The 19,016-nt window shown below is 37.3% G+C and overlaps 1 protein-coding gene across 1 annotated transcript in view; it reads right to left on the minus strand.

Annotated features, from left to right (window-relative positions):
* Positions 1 to 19,016, minus strand: part of LOC121387737 — a 91,854-nt gene that overhangs the window by 52,853 nt on the left and 19,985 nt on the right. The window contains exon 2 of the mRNA XM_041518935.1: positions 14,982 to 15,049. The gene's annotated coding sequence lies outside the window, so the exon portion shown is untranslated. The remainder of the gene's footprint in view (positions 1 to 14,981; positions 15,050 to 19,016) is intronic.

Consider the following 19,016-nt stretch of genomic DNA (forward strand, 5'->3'; position numbering starts at 1 on the left):
CTCTTTGGGTCAGGGGTCAGGTCAGGTCACCTGCTATTACTGCTGAACAACTGTCAGGAAGGCAGAGACTGGTAAAAACATGGGGGAGGATTGTTGACAACTGTAGGAAGACTGGGTAAGGTCAAGGTTGGTGGACACATTTATTTGAGCATACATTCCTATACAAACAACAGATCAATGAAACTGATGACATCAGCAGTGGCATTTAGAAGAACTGATGTTTTTTGTTTGTTTGTTTTGTGTATGTGTGTGTGAGAGAGAGAAACAGAGACAGACAGAGACAGAGAGAGAGAGAGAGAGAGAGAGAGAGAGAGAGAGAGAGAGAGAGAGAGAGAGAGAGAGAGAGAGAGAGAGACAAGACAGACAGACAGACAGACAGACAGACAGAGACAAAGAATGAAACACAGCTCATCCAGGACTGTGTGAAAAAGAAGGGTATGTATGTTACAACACCTTAGTATATTAGAAATGTCCTAACATGTGGTAAAAAATAAAAAGTATAGACAGGTTCCTGATCTTTACAAAGAGAACAAAAATAAACTTCCCCACCCCCACTCCACCCCAAATTAACATACATGTATGGTGAAAGTAGATACCTGATCTAGACATTAATAAGACACTCAGTTGACAGCAGGTACCAATATATCAGACTAGTCTACTTGACAGGAAATGAAACCATATATATTTCACCCACCACACTTACACATGTATACTAACAGTAAATTATCTGTTCTATAGCTGGTCTACAAGAAATTGAAATCATCTGCTCCCCCACCCCCACCCCACCATCACTAACAAGAAACATGGTAAAAGAAATGCCTCTATATGATGAGGAAAGAACCAACAGCCCCTTACCCTCTCCACACATATTTCTCGTACCACCATTACCAAGATATGCTACACAGGACAATATTTCAAAATCTTAGGTAAACGGAAGTCAGTTCACATTAGTTTTACTCAGGTAACCGATTGTGAATATACTTCTTGTAATCAATGAGTTAGGTCTACCTAATCCTAAACAGTGGCGTAGGAAGGTGTCAAGAAGTCACTTTTATATTTACACACTTTTACACTATTATAAAGCAAATATAAAGCAAAATATCTGAAAAGTGGGGGCACATGTCCCCCTTGTCCCCCCCCCCCCCCCCCCTCCACTTCTTACGCCAGTGCTAAAACACTTAACTTTGGTTCTGTGCTACATTGGTGGTTCAAATGTATTTAAAAACAAATTGATTTTCTCTTTCATTACTGATATAAGGTACTTTTAATTTTGAAACATTTGTTGGAATACTAGTCAAACTTTAGGGTCTCGAAATTACAATACTCAACTGTATAATAAACTTCCTGTAATAGTGAAGTTTGCAAGTTTTAATTTCTGAAAGTCTACAGGTCCTGATGTAACCGATTTGCGGTTCATATAAATTTAACTTTGCGTAACTGACAAGCGAAAAGAACGGCGGTTCACGTGAAATAGTGTTCTCTGATCTATACAATGTGATGCACCACGACTGGTATACCAAAGGCCAATTTATGTACTATCCTAGCTGTCTGTAGGATGGTGCATATAAAAGATCCCTTGCTACTAATGGGACATTTTAACAGGTTTCCTCTCTAAGTTTGTATGTCAATATTACCAAATGGCTGACATTCAATAGCCGATGATTAATAAATCAATGTGCTCTAGTGGTGTTGTTAAACAAAACAAATCTTATTAACCATTATATATGGCATTCTAAACTGATGGCGAGTGTGTTCAGTATTGGGATTGATTAATTACATTCTTTTTCCGGGATCAAATGAAAATAACACCCAGAAACCTACATGTATGATGAAAAACAATTCAGTTTACAATGGACATAACCATATGGAGTTTTTATATGTGCAGGTGTTATTGTCTATTTGATGCCTGCAAATGTTTCATTTTAACCTCAGGCTAACGCCTTCGGTCAAACATGACATTTGTGGGATTAAATAGACAATAACACCCACAAATATAAAAACTCCATATGGTTATGTCCATTAATATAAACTGATAATGAAGAGGAAGAAGTTTGTTTTGTTTAACAACACCACTAGAGCACATTGGATGTCAAACATAATATCATTTTTGACAATCATAGAGGAAACCCACTAATTTTGTCATTAGTAGTAAGGGATCTTTTTTATGCACCATCCCAAACAGGACAGCACATACCACAGCCTTTGATATACCAGCCGTGGTGCACTGGCTGGAACGAGAAATAGCTCAATGAGCCCACTGATGGGGATCGATAATGAAGAGGAAGCCCACTAACACCATGTCATATATGGACTACTCTTTTCACTTAGCAGTAAGGGATCTTTTATGTCTTATTCCACAGACAGGACAGTACACACCACAGCCTTTGTTACACCAGTTGTGGAGCACTTGCTGGAACGAGAAAAGGCCCAATGAGAATACCATAAATCCTTGAGCGTAAATCTTAGAGAGCCGATAGAAAAACAAATAGAAGCCTAGTAGACTTCTTTTCAAGCATTTGGTCTATTTGAGATGTGCGGTCGGTTTGGGATCGATCCCCGTCGGTGGGACCATTGAGCTATTTCTCGCTCCAGCCAGTGCACCACGACTGGTATATCAAAAGCTGTGGTATCTGCTATCCTGTCTGTGGGATGGTGCATATAAACAATCCCTTGTTATATGTACTAATGGAAAAATGTAGCAGGTTTCCTCTCTAAGACTATGTGTCAAAATTACCAAATGTTTGACATCCAATAGCTGATGATTAATAAATCAATGTGCTCTAATGGTGTTGTTAAACAAAACAAACTTTGGTATATTTGAGATAAAATGTCACAAGGGGAACGATAGAATTATTTGTTTACTGACATCCGAGTACATTTGTGATCTATGACAACTACATACAGGTCTCTACCTTGGTAATCAACTGCAACATATTATACAGCTAGGTGGTACATGTGTATACCGTATATACCGTTTGGCATCGATATCATGTCAATACCGATTTACTGTACCAAGCAAATCTCAAAATACTGAAAACGAACGCAAAATGGCTGAAAAGAATAGCGGATAGACATCATGCATTCTTCTTCAGAATCGAAAAAAACCCATGTACATGCACATCGTGTCAATGGAAAGTATAAAATTAGCAATTGAGCTTTAACTCGGGCACACATTTAAAGCTGAGTAAACTGAAATATTGCTCGATGTCAGTATCGTTTTAATACCAAATACCATTCAGATACTGAGGTAAATCACCCCCAAAATAAAGATAACGATACCTAAACTGAAATTTCAATACCGCCCAGCTCTAAACATTTAGATTTACATTGAATGATCTTGCTGCCAACACAAACATGTAATTATTAATACTCCTAATTAGCAGCAAGGGATATTTTTAAAGCACTTTCCCGAAAGACAGAACACATACATACATACTACACAGCATTTAATATACCAAATTTGTTTCCTATTAGCCAGATTAAACAATGTGCAAAACTAACATCGACAGCCTCAATTCAAGATGTCTTCCTGTTTGGGACAAATAATAAATATATATATATAGACTCTATTTGTTCCTATAATAGAAATGGACAGGTGCTTCGGAGCGACAAGAATGACAAAAGTGGGACTGGCAAACACACGTTTTTAAAAAATAATTTCTGTCTCAGAGATCGAGAATCGGTCCCAGACCGGGAAAAAAGGGCTTTTCCCCACCCCTGATATAGAGAGAGAGAGGATTCATCACGAGTATTCTTTAATATGGAAAATATCAACAGAGTTTACGTTTAATGATACCTTATGAAAATGTTACACTCAGGTATAGGCCTATACATGTAGGTCTTGTTGGCTTGTAAGCAAATGACCCATTCACAGCAACACATTATTACCTAAACACCTTGCAAATTTGCATACCATTATTAACCGGGTTAACAAATAGAGGATAATAAACGAGTTACCAGTTATTATGAAATGTATGTCCCGAGAGAAATAATTTTCACTTGTCACGAGCTCAAATTAAATTTGATAATAACTGGTACTGAGTTTGTTATTCTATTTTTTAAATTTTTTTAAAAAGCCTTTATTTTCAATATAGCCTACATCAGCTACACGTCCATGTATATAGAAACGACATAAACTACTTTACTGATCTGGATATTGCTTTAACTTTGTATTTTATTCACGGTTCACAGATAATTTTCAAAACCCAAAGTTGTATATATTCTGTAAAAAAAAAAAAATCTATAATGAATTGCATTAAACTACTATTTTATTACAAGTTTAACAATGAAATGATAAAGACATGAACGCGAATGCTTTAAACTAAGTTACGTCATTGTGTCCACTTTACGGTCTCCCGATCGCCCGCCTGGCGACCATAAATTTCCGCATATTGTATTATTATGCAAATAACTAATGTTTGTAAGAGATCGGAAAGTTATTTTTTATTTATTGTTTTCAACTGGTTTCCTATTAGTATTTACGCAACCAAACCCATATAGGACCCATATATTTTTAATTTAATTTGGTGAAATAATTTCACATTATGATCAATATTTTGTTGAAAAATAGCTGTGGGTTTCTGCAATGTTTAAGTTTGGTGAGATTCTCTGCACATCCAGACCAAGCTGTCTATAAACCAGCATTTGTGTAATCTGAATTTTTGTGCATATACTGGCACATTTCATAACACACCGGTTTAAACACTTTATATATCACATACATGTCTGTATTTTCATGCATTACTTAAAATTCTAGCAGAGTGTTCTGAACACACACTCTCTTTCCAGCAAGCGCACCATGACTGGTAATTCAAAGGCCATAGTATGTGCCATCCTCTCTGTAGGATGGTGCATATAAATAATTCCTTTGCTACTAATGAAAAAATGTAGCAGGTTTTATCTCTAAGACCACAGGTGTAGGAAGGTGCCAAAAAGTGGGGGTGGGGGTGCACACACACACACACACAGAGAGAGAGAGATACACACACACACACACACACACATATATATATATAAACCATCGCTGCTGCTATAAAGTGGGGGCCACATGCAACCCTTGGCCCCCACTCCCCTGCTTCCTACACCAGTGAAGACTATATGTCAAAATTAACAAATGTTTGACATTCAATAGCTAATGATTAATAAATCAATGTGTTGTTAAATATAAAAAACTTTTTGTTGAAGATACACTTTAGCTATCTGATCCTTCTGTTCACCAAAGTACTGTATGTGGCTTCACACTGAGCATTAAAACTGAAAACATCACTCGGTCTTTGGATATAATACACACTCAATGGTGTATGTACTGGGATGCAAACCTATAGCACCCACCAGTCTTAATGTTGACTGCTAACTACTATACCATCAGGGCCTGTAATCATGTAATCACGAAACAGTGAAGAACAAGGGTCATATTGACACCTTCCCTGATATATCCCACACAGCAGGTAAACGATTCCAGTCAACAAACCAATGACCCACTCACCCAGTTCTGGACAATTGAATAACGGATCCTGGTGCACATGTAAGCGTTACTGTAAGTACAGTAACTGTGCCACATAGTCTGCAGAGCGAAAAAAAAAAACTACACACAAACTCCCACAGCTTCACTCCCAACTTCTCCCAATATACTCAATCCATTATGGGATGGTGTCCAAGTATGTTATCACTGGCACATGGAGAAAATTATAAATATAACTGCTGTACAGTTTTATTTTTACTTGGGTCAGTTGGTTGAGAATGCTTGTATAGCCTATTTCTGTAAGTTTATCTAGACTTACTATGTCCCAAAGCCTACATGCACAAGTATACACGTAGCCCAGTGGTAAAGCACACGCTTGATATGCGGTCAGTCTGGCTTCGATCCCTGTTAGTGGACTCATTGGGCTATATCTCGTTCCAGCCAGTGCACCACGACTGATGTATCAAAAGCCGTGATTAATAAATCAATGTGCTCTAGTGGAGTCATTAAACAAAACAAAGTTGTTGTTTTTTAACAACACCACTAGAGCACATTGATTTATTAATCATTGGCTATTGGATATCAAACATTTGATAAGGGATCTTTTATATATATGCACCATCCCACAGACGGGATAGTACATGCCACGGCCTTTGATATACCAGTTGTGGAGCCTCGAAGGGATTGATCATTGTGCACTGGCTGGTACAAGCATCGGAAATAAACAAAAATAGTATTTCTTTTCCCAAAACAAAATTCAGTGACGTAAGTGAACACTCACAGTAAGGCCATACAGTCTTACTAAGATCGCTCGATGTGTGGTCAGTCTGAGATCGATCCCCGTCGCCCATTGGGCTATTTCTCGTGGCAATCAGTGCGCCACGACTGGTATATCAAAAGCTGTGGTATGTACTACCCTGTCTGTGGGATGGTGCATATAAATGATCCCTTGCTGCTAATTAAAAAGAGTAGCCCACTAAGTGTCGACAGCAGGTTTCTTCTCTCAATATCTGTGTGGTCCTTAACCATGTCTGACGCCATATAACCACAAATAAAAGGTGTTGAGTGCATCATATGTCTGACGCCATATAACCGTAAATAAAATGTGTTGAGTGCGTAATATGTCCGATGCCATATAACCGTAAATAAAATGTGTTGAGTGTGACGTTAAATAAAACATTTCTTTCTTTCTTTCTTACTAAGTGATCTAGTGATTTAACAGTATCACAAAAAATGTCATTTAACAATTATTTTTTATCTGTGTAGTACAATATGAAACACTTTTTAAAAAGAAAAGTACAAAAATTATCAGTATTAGCTGTTGTAAGATGTTTTTGAAATTAACAAGCTAGAGAATAACCTAGTAACAGCTGGTGCACGGTTTCCCATTGGCTGGCATAATTAATATGGGTAACATCTGTAAACAAATAGACAGCATGAAGGCTACATGTATTTAAAAAAAACCTTACACAATATGACATGTACACAAAGGACATGAATCGTGTTATCTGTATTACAACTATACATTTAAAAAAAAGAAAATTATAAAAAAAATTTATTTATAAAATAGGGCATTTTGCCTTTGGTTTAATAAAAAATAATAATAATTCAAACTGTTTTAAAACTAGAGCGCAGGTAAGCATTTTCTATACCAGTGGGGCACTAAGCAACCTAATTTTTATTAAAAAAAATTGGAACAAAAATGATTTTACCTCTCTTTCTTTTTTTTTCTTTCTTTTTTTACCAAATTACCAGTGTTTATTTTATTTGACCAGCCTCGGTGGCATCGTGGCAGGCCATCGGTCTACAGGCTGGTAGGTACTGGGTTCGGATCCCAGTCGAGGCATGGGATTTTTAATCCAGATACCGACTCCAAACCCTGAGTGAGTGCACCGCAAGGCTCAGTAGGTAGGTGTAAACCACTTGTACTGACCAATGATCCATAACTGGTTCAACAAAGGCCATGGTTTGTGCTATCCTGCCTGTGGGAAGCACAAATAAAAGATCCCTTGCTGCTAATTGGAAGAGTAGCCCATGTAGTGGCGACAGCGGGTTTCCTCTCAAAATCTGTGTGGTCCTTAACCATATGTCTGATGCCATATAACCGTAAATAAAATGTGTTGAGTGCGTCGTTAAATAAAACATTTCTTTTTTTATTTTATTTTGTCTAGAACTATCTGTACATGTCTTAATGGAATCAACAAGTTTAGTTGCCTCTGATTAAAAAAAAAAGGTTTGATATAAAATCTGGTAACTGGCATTATATATAATGGTTGTTCAAACAATATTCTATTACCTGTCCGACAACTAAATAAATTACAGCAGACACTTGTCAAACAATGAAGGAAGGAAATGTTTTATTTAACGAAGCACTCAACACATTTCATTTATGGTTATATGGCGTCGGACATATGGTTAAGGACCACACAGATATTGAGGGAGGAAACCCACTGTCGCCACTTCATGGACTACTCTTTTTGATTAGCAGCAAGGGATCTTTTATATGCACCATCCCATAGACAGGATAGCACATACCATGGCCTTTGATGTACCACTGGTAACCAGTCGTGGTGCACTGGCTGGAATGAGAAATAGCCCTTAATTGGGCCCACAGACGGGGATCAATCCCAAACCGACCACGCATCAAGCGAACGCTCTACCACTGGGCTACGTCTTACCCCTGTCAAACAATGAATGCTGGATTCACTTTTTAAATTTTGTCGTTCTCAGAAATGTAAAATTTGGTCTGAATAATGAGTTTTCTGCCATTCAGCATTCTTCAACCAATTCTACGAGGCACCAGTCTTTACCTCCAGGGCCCCGTTCCATGAAGCGATCTTAGCCCTAAGATCAACGTAAGTGCATATAGGGTAGAAATGTGCTTAAGGTAATGTTAGGGCAAAGATCGCTTCATGGAACAGGGCCCTGGTCTGGTTTCGTCATAGCACATGTTACGCCATTTACTATCGATCAATTAACCGTCGTTCAATTTTCCATCTGTTCCATTTTATTAAATACTGGTTAGCATCTTCATTGTCAAATAAAATATAGCCTGTTTCCTCTATGATTGTGGCAAAATTACCATATGTTTGACATTCACTAGCTGACGATTAATAAATCAATGTGCTCTAGTGGTGTCGTTAAACCAAACAAACGTCTTCATTGTCAGATAACATCAATAAATCAATAAACAGTTCCTTAACATTATTGCTTTTTAATCAAATATTCAATTGTTAGTATTTTGTTATAAATTCTTTACTTTAAGTCATAATATTCAATGATGAAATATTAATACTCTGACCGAGTGTGCAATTCAGAACATTTCCGAATGACGAAAAACTACAAACAGTGTCGATGACTCAATTACGTTTCCCTATATATACACCTAATATAATCACAGCTATTACATGTTTTTAATAGTTAATCATTCCAAAACTAAAACTTTTTTCAAACAATAATGTTTAACTAATTCCCTGTATGTGACATACATTGTATATTATGATAAATATTATGTACAATGTTTGTGTGTGTGTGTGTGTGTGGTGTGTGTGTATGTGGTGTGTGTGTGGTAGTGTGTGTGTGGTGGTGGTGTCTATGTGGTGGTGGTGGTGGTATGTGTGTGGGTGTGTGGTGGTGGTGTGTATGTGGTGGTGGTGGTGGTGTGTGTGGTGGTGATGTGTATGTGGTGGTGGTGGTGTGGGTGTGGGTGTATGTGTGTGTATGTGTAATTTTGTTTAATATACAGTGAAACCCCTCTAAATCGGACATCCATGGGGCTAAGTATTTTGTCCAGTAATCAGGTGTCTGTTTTTCAGGGTCTAACTGCAATGCTACAAAATCTTTTGTTGTACTTTGACCCACATCCTGTTTAGACAGAGGTTTCTATTGCATTGTCTAATTTCTAAATAAGAAAATATTATTGTTCAAATTTATCCACATGTTAATGTTGCATTTATGTAAATGTACACGTAAATAAAGAAGCAACATGTTACATTGATACATTTTATCAATAATAACTGCTTAACAACACATGTGAAATATAATAGCACGGTCATCGACCTCTAGTAACATACATTTTGAAATCAGTTCAGGGAGCTCAGTAAATCTATGACACTCCCAGTAGGAGGCTGTTTGAGGGGAAAAGGTGGCAGTGTGGGTATCGGGGCATAAAATTGGATTTTTTCAGACAACCAATATGTCGTTTGTGTGGTTTTAGTGTTTACTATATAGTCCGTCCCATCATTCTGTAACAATCTTTGGTTTGATGTAAGTAGAAAAGTAAAAGTGTTTTGCAAATAACAAAAAAGTACTATGTTTGTGTGTAATTTACAAATTAATTGGCTCAGAAATAAATAATTCGTAGAAAATTTTATAGTATGAAAAAAGGCGTTCCTGTGGTACGGACTACACATGTATAAGATGAGCGATTTTCGTAGCTTTTTTTCTATCAATCAGGGCTTCTAGAATTTTTATAAAATCCACTAGCCATGGGACCAGTGATTTAAAAAATTTACTAGCCACAATAAAAAATTCACTAGCCCTACTTTACTTTAAGTTAATATAATTTTACTAAATAATAGTAATAATCAGATATGTCGCCTAAAGAGGGAGATAGAGCTTAAAAACACTAACATTGGAGTCTTGGGGTGGGGGCAGGGTATTCATATTTACAAAGTAGACTTAATTGCAACATTTGACAAAAACAATATTCACTAGCCGTCGGGCATGGTTATTTACTAGCCTAACATTGAATATCACTAGCCATGAGAGTGCGGCTACCATAATCTAGAAGCCCTGTATAATAAATTTAAAAATATACTTTTTGTGTACTAGGACTAACTTAAAAGCTAGCAGGAGAAAATAAAAATTAGGTTCGTTTGTCGTAACAGGACTGACCCAAGAAAATCGATCAGTGTTAAAAAAACATTTTGACCTCTTTTGGGGCAGAATTTTAATTAAAAAATATATATATTTAACCAATTTCAATTTAGGCTTAAACAAATATAATGTTGATCTGTAGATGATATTTGTCAAACCTTTATATAAATTTGTAAAACCTCGATATAATTTTAAATTTTTGTATTAATTTTTTTAACGTCAGTTTCGATTCATTAGAAATGATAAATTCTTTCAAATGCTAATAGTAACGAGAACACGATTTTCCCACGATGGTGGCATGAAATCTTGTGCACTGCGGTGCATGTTCGTAATACATGGTACATGCTCTTGTGACAGGCAAAATGGGTTTTAAAATGAATCAATCTAATGGCAGCTGCACAGGTACCTTCGTGTGAGCCAGATGAGGCTATGTATTGACATGCTTTGACAGTCACAAAGTTAAAATTAGTGGATAGCTCCGTGATCTAGTGGATAAGCTGCTGGACAATCAAGCTGATGACAGTGGTTCAAATCCCGTCAAAGCTGGCTCACATATTCATTCATCTTTCTCATCTATCACCCTCTGCCTATCATTCTCATTATCTTAATATAAAACACTTTCCAATTTCTCCCACGATTCAAATCTGTTTCGACATTTTCTGTCAATTTCCTCCAACTGTCTTCTGAGCTGTCCACACCATCACCTACCTGTCTCAACTTCCTCCACGGGTGCAGTCTCTATGTATTTCCCTGCACCCACCTGGCATCGTCGTCCTCTGCCGCTAATAAAAGCTGGTCTGATCGACCCACAGCACTAACTAACGACCGCCGGTAGTAGGGGAGTATAGTAGGTGGTTACAAGTGTCTCTTAACAATGCCAGAAGTAACCACTGAACACTCCCCGAAGTGGTCAGACTAAGCCCACAGCTAAAAGCTGATGGGGAACAGGTGTGTGGCACAGATAGCCACAAGAGACAAGCACCTGTCGTGGTTGGAAAGACAAGAACTGGGATGTGGAGGTGGACAGCGAAAGAAGTTGAAAGAATGGAGGAGTTGCCAGATCAGGAAGAAATGAGATGGAATTCAAAGGAGAGAAAGGAAAGGGGACAGTGGGATAAAAATAAACATAAAAGTATTAGTGGTCATTTTGTCCGACTATAGGCACAGTCACTAGAATGACATTGTTTGCTATTAATAGATCCAATTCAGTCCGAAACAAGCTATACAAGTGTCAAACTTTGCAGAGAATCTGTTATCAGCTGACTTATTCCGACTGGCTTGGAGTATCGGTGAGAGAGATTTTCATGACATCTATCTATAATTTTGTTAAACATATTTTGTTTTCATTATCGTCATTAAATTGTATCGGTATATAATATAATATTCTAAGAAACTACCCATAAAGGTTCTGTGACATGCTTCAAACACCGAATATCGTGACGTCAAGATTGAGAATTTCAGCAAACTTCTGTAATTTGTAAATATGTTGGTGGCGTGCTAATGCAGGTAGCATTTTATAATGAAAGTAGATGGTGGTCCTGAAGGAAATACCTGGACACATTAAACAATGGAGAAAAAGCCGGCTGGAACATTACCTTGAAGCACATATAATGTACATCTAGATGGTCAGGGATTTCCCACTGCATGCAGTTTTCCAAACATTGATATGAGCCAAGACACACTTGTTTGGATTTTTTGACGAATGATCACAGCTTTTGCAAGAACGATCCTTGTTTATGTTGTTATTGGTTTTGAATAACCTACAAAATCGTCCTTGCCAAATTTATTTTTCTTCCAATCGCCAAACGAAATTTGAAATAATTGTCATAGGAACTTCTGAATGTTTGTATGCGTGTAGTGTTTTACATTTAAAATGTTTATAAGATATTGGTTAAAAATAAAGAAAAAGATATATGTTTATTTTGTTGGGGGGGGGGGGAAGACTCTTACTATGGCTGAAACTCAGGACAGTACCTTTAATTTTCAAATAGCAGATGATATTGAGCACGTAGCAAAATTATTAAATGGGAACGTGCAACTATGTCAATAAACTTTTTTGAGATTTCGAAAGACAGCACTGACTTTGTACCACTGTGGTGCCGACATTGTATCGACTGTGATGATGATTTCAAATAAATACATTGTATCTTTCTCACACCAGCAATGTAGCCTTATTTTCTTCCAAAAACAGTGATAATTTTTTCAAAGATTTTCTGACGAACGATTACAGCTTTTGTACGAATGTTCCATCATTTATGTTGATATTGGTTTCACATAATCGACAGAAGAATGGCAAAATCAATCATGCCAAACTTTATGTCCTGGGGTATGTTTGTTTGTTTTAACAACACTACTAGAGCACATAGATTAATTAATTATCAACAACTGGATGTTAAACATTTGGTAATTCCGACTCGTAGTCATCAGAGGAAACCTGTTACATTTTTCCTAATGCAGAAAGGGATCTTTTATATGCACTTTCCCACAGACAGGAAACCACATACCACAGTTTTTTACCAATTGTTGTGCACTGGTTGGAATGAGAAAAAACTCACAATCAGTTGAATGGATTGCCCTAGGATATTTATAATTTTAAGTATGAAAAGGAGGTAGTGTTGTTGTCAACAATATTGACCTACAAATATGGTACTCTCTACTAATGGGCACTGTGCTGATATAACCTACATGTATATTAAAAATTCAGATTGGTTCACTGTGTATATATATACTCTTCCAAAAAAAAAGTAGGGGAACCTGAAATATTAATGTAAATATCAACTATTAGACAGAACATACATTTTGACAACAGACATCCTAGTAAACAACGTTCAGGTCTGTTTATTAACACATCGAAACACATTCCATAGTTTTCCCATGCATCACGCAGTTGCCCAGTACACATGCATGGGGTGTCATTCTCGATTTTGACAATTTCCAGAAAGGTCGATTAATCACTGTGGAACATTACTTCTGTTAATCTTTTTCATTCTGTTGATCATACAGTTGTTACTGTTTTGTTTTTAGTAATTTTTATTGTCTGAATTTGTGATTTACTGATAAAATAACGTCAACTTTCAAATTTCACTTTTGACCCCAATCGTCCTTTGGTGGTCATAAAACTTCTGTAATACTGAACTACCAGTTGTAATGTTTGCCCAATTAATTCACTATTATCATATAACCATTCACCACTGCTAATATACCTTACAATTATGGCAATTGTAAATTCTGATTAGAGTTCCCCTACTTTTTTTTAAGAGTATATAACCTATAGTAAAAATTCAGATTGGTTCACTGCGTATATACAACCTATAGTAGAAATTCAGATTGGTTTACTGATTATGTTAATACAAAGTTATGCCCTGGTTACCACTATTTATGGAACACTACCTAGATGACATACTATATTTTTCAATCTGGGCGTTATCTTTATACATTTTTGTCATTGTTCAAACTGAAAAGATGTATATGTTTGTAGCAGTGTTGGTATAAAGCGTTCCTACTGGCAGTAGCTAGTCAAAATTTCACTATTAGCTCAGTTGGTAGAGCGCTAGTCTTCTGTTCTGAGAGTCTGTGGTTCGAATCCCTTAAGTGGAAGTTGATTTTTCTTTAACAATGATTTGCACCTTACTATTCATGCAGTTTAGAATTATAATCTTGGTTGGAATCAAAATGGAACTTTCCAGTAGGAAGTGATACACGTAGGTCTCATTGCAGTTGTTCATTATATCACACACTAACATCTGACTTCAACATTTAAATAGTACATTTGCAATCCTTAGAATAATTTTAATGGAAAACTTAGGTAAATAAGATATTAAACTCACTGAAGTTGCTAATGCTCATGACAACTGAATTTTACTCGGGACATAAACTTAATATAAAATGGAAGCTTACTATCCTATAAATATATAGCACTGTTTACTGGGACGTTATATGAAGAGCTGGGGGGACACTTGCTAAAGCACTCTCCTGGTGCACGGTCAGTTCAGCATCAATCCCCATCTATGGGACCATTAAGCCATTTCTTGTCCCAGCCAGTGCACCGTGCATGACTGGTATACCAAAGGTTGTGGTATGTGCTATCCTGTCTATGGGATATTGCATAAAAAAGATCCCTTGCTAATGGAAAATAAAATGTTGCGAGTTTCTTCTCTAATATATGTCACAATTGCCCAACGTTTGAGATCAAATAGCTGATGTGCTCTAGTGGTGTCATTAAACAAAATAAACTTTAACTTTATATGAAGACTTCAAGAGCAGTATTAAAAAAGCGAGGTGCGTGACTCCAGGTGCCCCAGAGAACCAGTATCGAGACTGCTGAGAACGCAAAGACTGAAGACAGACGAGAGTGAAAGTGAAAGTGACAGTAGTGACAGTGACAAAAGTGTTTATTTATTTGGAATTAAAGGTACCAATGATTCATTCAAAACCAACACCAGAGGAAATGTTAAACGAGAGGCTGTACTGTGGTACAACCTAAAACCAGACAGAAAACGAAACTGGTTTATTGAAAACAGGAAATACAAAAAATTAATGTGATGGTTTTCAAAGACAGTTTATAAATATAGACATTACAGAACACTAAACAATTATTTAAATGATAAACATAATTTCACAGATTAATAATAAATATACTTACCAGTTCGTTCCGATGCTTTGTGAGGCATAGGGTTGCCAGAAGTCCCTGTTGTTTTGTTGTTATCTGCTCTGAAAAAGACAGAATAAAAAATTTAAACTAATAAAAAAAAAAGTATTAAAAACTTACACATGAGTGGACCTACAGGTGTTGGAAAGTAGTGCAGTGGTGGAGAACTCACCAAGGTGCAGTGGTGGAGAACTCACCAAGGCACGGTGGTGGAGAACTCACCAGGGTGCAGTGGTAGAGAACTCACCAGGGTACGGTGGTGGAGAACTCACCAAGGCGTGGTGGCGGAGAACTCACCAAGGTGCGGTGTTAGAGAACTCACCAAGGTGCGGTGGCAGAGAACTCACCAAGGTGCGGTGGTGGGTGGCAGAGAACTCGCCAAGGTGCGGTGGTGGGTGGCAGAGAACTCACCAAGGTGCGGTGGTGGAGAACTCACCAAGGCGCGGTGGTGGAGAACTCACCAAGGTGTGGTGGTGAACTCACCAAGATGCAGTGGTGGAGAAATCACCAAGGTGCACTGGTGGAAAACTCACCAACGTGTGGTGGTGGAGAACTCACCAAGGCGCGGTGGTGGAGAACTCACCAAGACGCAGTGGTGAAGAACTCACCATGGTGCGATGGGTCATAGGATTGGTCACTCTCAATGGATCCACTCAGCAGGCTTTCTGCCAGAGGGTACAGATTAAAATTACGTACCTCAAAATCTTAGAAATTAACAGATATAATTTTATAATTTTCTAGATAGATGATAGTAAAAGAACTGCTGTGTAAAATGTATCAAAGGTAATTAAATGCAGTGTCCAATTGCAAAATAGTCCAATCCACAATCACTTAGTACATAGTAGAGATATTTATAGTCTGTTTTGTTTTTATTATGTTTTTTTGTCAGAGAGTCTTCAATCTGCATTTCAACCAATCTCCCATGACTGGTACACCAAAGGCTGTGGAATGTACTCTTACAACAGTGGGAAAGTGCATTCAAATTATTTTCTGTCAAGAGTCTTCAACCTCCATTTGGTTATTGGGCCCACTGTGCTATTTCTCACTCCAGCCAGCCAGCAGTGATAGAAATAAGCAGAATCTACTTGTCCATCAATATTTTTACTTGTCCAAATACAGTGTTCGAGATTAACGGTATCCCGATATCCTGGGGATACCAAATTTAATTTTGGATACCAGACTTCAAGAACCCAGTATCCCACTGGGATACCATACAATGTTGTTGGGGTTTTTTTAATCCTGCATTTTTATTTTTCGCCGAAACCATGTAAGTTGTCATTTATTGGTGAAGTTAAGTAACAGTATTTTCGAGCTCGTACCCAATCTAATGCTATGCCGTAACAGTATCTCCCCCAACTCGTACCCAGTCTAATGCTACACTGGAGCAATAGTGGGGTAGCAATACACTGGAAACTGCTACATCGCTATTGTTTTTGTTGGATGTTTCCTCCCTTCAAATGTTTTTAAGATATTGATTCCACATCTGCAGAAAATTGATACAGGTAGGTTTATCATTAGTAATGTCAAAAACACTTATAGATTACTACTAAATATTAATTTATGTCAGTATTACTCAAAAATAGATGTAGCAAATCATTTTGCCGATTCTGTTTGATTGCGAATTTCATGAATTCCGCGATTTCAATTGTGGCGTAGCAATAGATCGGGAACAGTCCATCCCATCATTCTGTAAAAAAAATTGTAAATAATGTCAGTTTGGTTTGATGTAAGAAAAAAGTAAAATTGGTTTGGAAATAACAAAACACTACTATGTTTCTGTGTAACTTACAAATCGGTTGGCTCAGAAATAAATCATTTGTAGCAAATTCATGAAAAAAGGCGTTTTCTGTTGGACGGAATATAAGTGGGATACTAAATTCTCATGTGGGATACCAGATTTTAAAATGTTACTATCTAACTGGGATACTGCTTAAAATATTTAATCTCGAACACTGAAATAAGTTGTTAGTTTTATTCAAAAGCAACGATAATGTTTTTGATTGTTCAAAACGAAACAGCATTATACATTTTTACTTGTCCACCAGACAACCACTAAGGTACATTTTGCTTGTCACAGATTATCACTTGTCAGGACAAACGGATAAGTGCTTATTTCGAACACTGGACAGTGCATATCAAAGGCCGTAGTATGTGCTATCCTGTCTATGGGATGGTGCATATAAAAGTTCCCTTGATACTAATGGCAAAATGTAGCGGGTTTCCTTTCTCAGACTAAATTTTTAAGTGTTCTATGGAGGTGTCATTAAACAAACTTCATCTTTTTCAATCTGCATCTCAACCAATCTCCCATGACTGGTAAACCAAACACTGAGGGATGTACTGTTACAACTGTGAGAAAGTGCACTCAGTGTTCATGGGGGGGCAGGACGTAGACCAGTGGTAAAGCGCTCGCTTGATGTGCGGTCGGTCTGGGATCGATCCCCGTCGGTGGACTGGTATATCAAAGGACATGGTATGTACTACCCTGTCTGCAGTATTTTTCAAGCAACGAAAAGTTAAACTTTGTTTTGTTTAGTGACACCACTAATGCACATTCAACCTTGCACGTCCTTCTGTCCATCCCACACAGTTTTCCAGATGTTTTTGTTTTTTTATTATAACAATGCCTCGAGCTATTGAGCTAAAATTTGGTATATAGCTTTATCATATACTATTATATATCACAGTTCAAGACGATTTACCCTTTTTTTTTACAGAGTTATGGCCCTTGAACTTAGGAGATACGAAAAGTTGTTTTCCGGACTTTTTTCCCAATGTCTCAAGATACTGAGGTGAAATTGTGTATAAAGTTTTACAATGTACTGTTACAGATCAATTTTGACTTTCATGATGAGTTAACCACATTTGAAAGAGTTATGGCCCTTGAACTTGAAAAGTTGTTTTATGAACTTTGTTTTCCAATGTTTCAAGATACTACTCGGTAAGCTAAAATTTTGTACAGAGCTTTATCATGTTCTGTTACAAATGAAGTTTGAATTCATGACAATTTACCAATTTTCAGTGTTATGTCCCTTTCGAACTTAGGAGATATAAAAAATTGCTATCCAGACTTTGTTTTTCAATGCCTGAAGATATTGAGATGGAATGTTGTATTCATTATATAGCTATACCATGTACTGTTACAAAGAAAGAAAGAAATGTTTTATTTAACGACGCACTCAACACATTTTATTTACGGTTATATGGCGTCAGACATATGGTTAAGGACCACAAAGATTTTGAGAGGAAACCCGCTGTCGCCACTACATGGGCTACTCTTTCCGATTAGCAGCAAGGGATCTTTTTACTTGCGCTTCCCACAGGCAGGATAGCACAAACCATGGTCTTTGTTGAACCAGTTATGGATCACTGGTCAGTGTAAGTGGTTTACACCTACCCACTGAGCCTTGCGGAGCACTCACTCAGGGTTTGGAGTCGGTATCTGGATTAAAAATCCCATGCCTCAACTGGGATCCGAACCCAGTACCTACCAGCCTGTAGACCGATGGTCTAACCATGACGTCACTGAGGCCGGTATGTACGGTTACAGGTCAAGTGTAACTTCCATGGTTATTTACCAATTGTTCACATAGTTATGGCCCTTGAACTTATGAGATATTAAAATTTGTTGGGCCTAGGTATAGAATTAGCAGTACTCTCAGAATGCTGGTTAATCATTGGTTATAATATTGGATGTGAAACATTTTGAAATGTAGTATTAGTGGAAACCTGCTACATTCTTCCATTTGCAGCAAAAGATATTTTACATCCACTTTCGCATGGACAGCACATACCATGGCTTTTGATATACCAGTTGTAGGGCACTGACTGGGACAGCAAAAAAAACAATCAGAGGATAGGTCCACCGGAGAGTTTGATCCTATGAGTAAAGAACCTCAAGTGATTAATATTCTGAGTTAGATCCCTCCCTTCTCAATCAAAGTAAACAACATACATGTACAATATTTAGTTAGATTTTTCAGATATATACGTAGGCCACACAAATTCACTCAGCATCAGTTAGTTCTG

This window comes from Gigantopelta aegis, chromosome 13 (assembly GCF_016097555.1).
Source record: "Gigantopelta aegis isolate Gae_Host chromosome 13, Gae_host_genome, whole genome shotgun sequence".
NCBI lineage: Eukaryota > Metazoa > Mollusca > Gastropoda > Neomphalida > Peltospiridae > Gigantopelta > Gigantopelta aegis.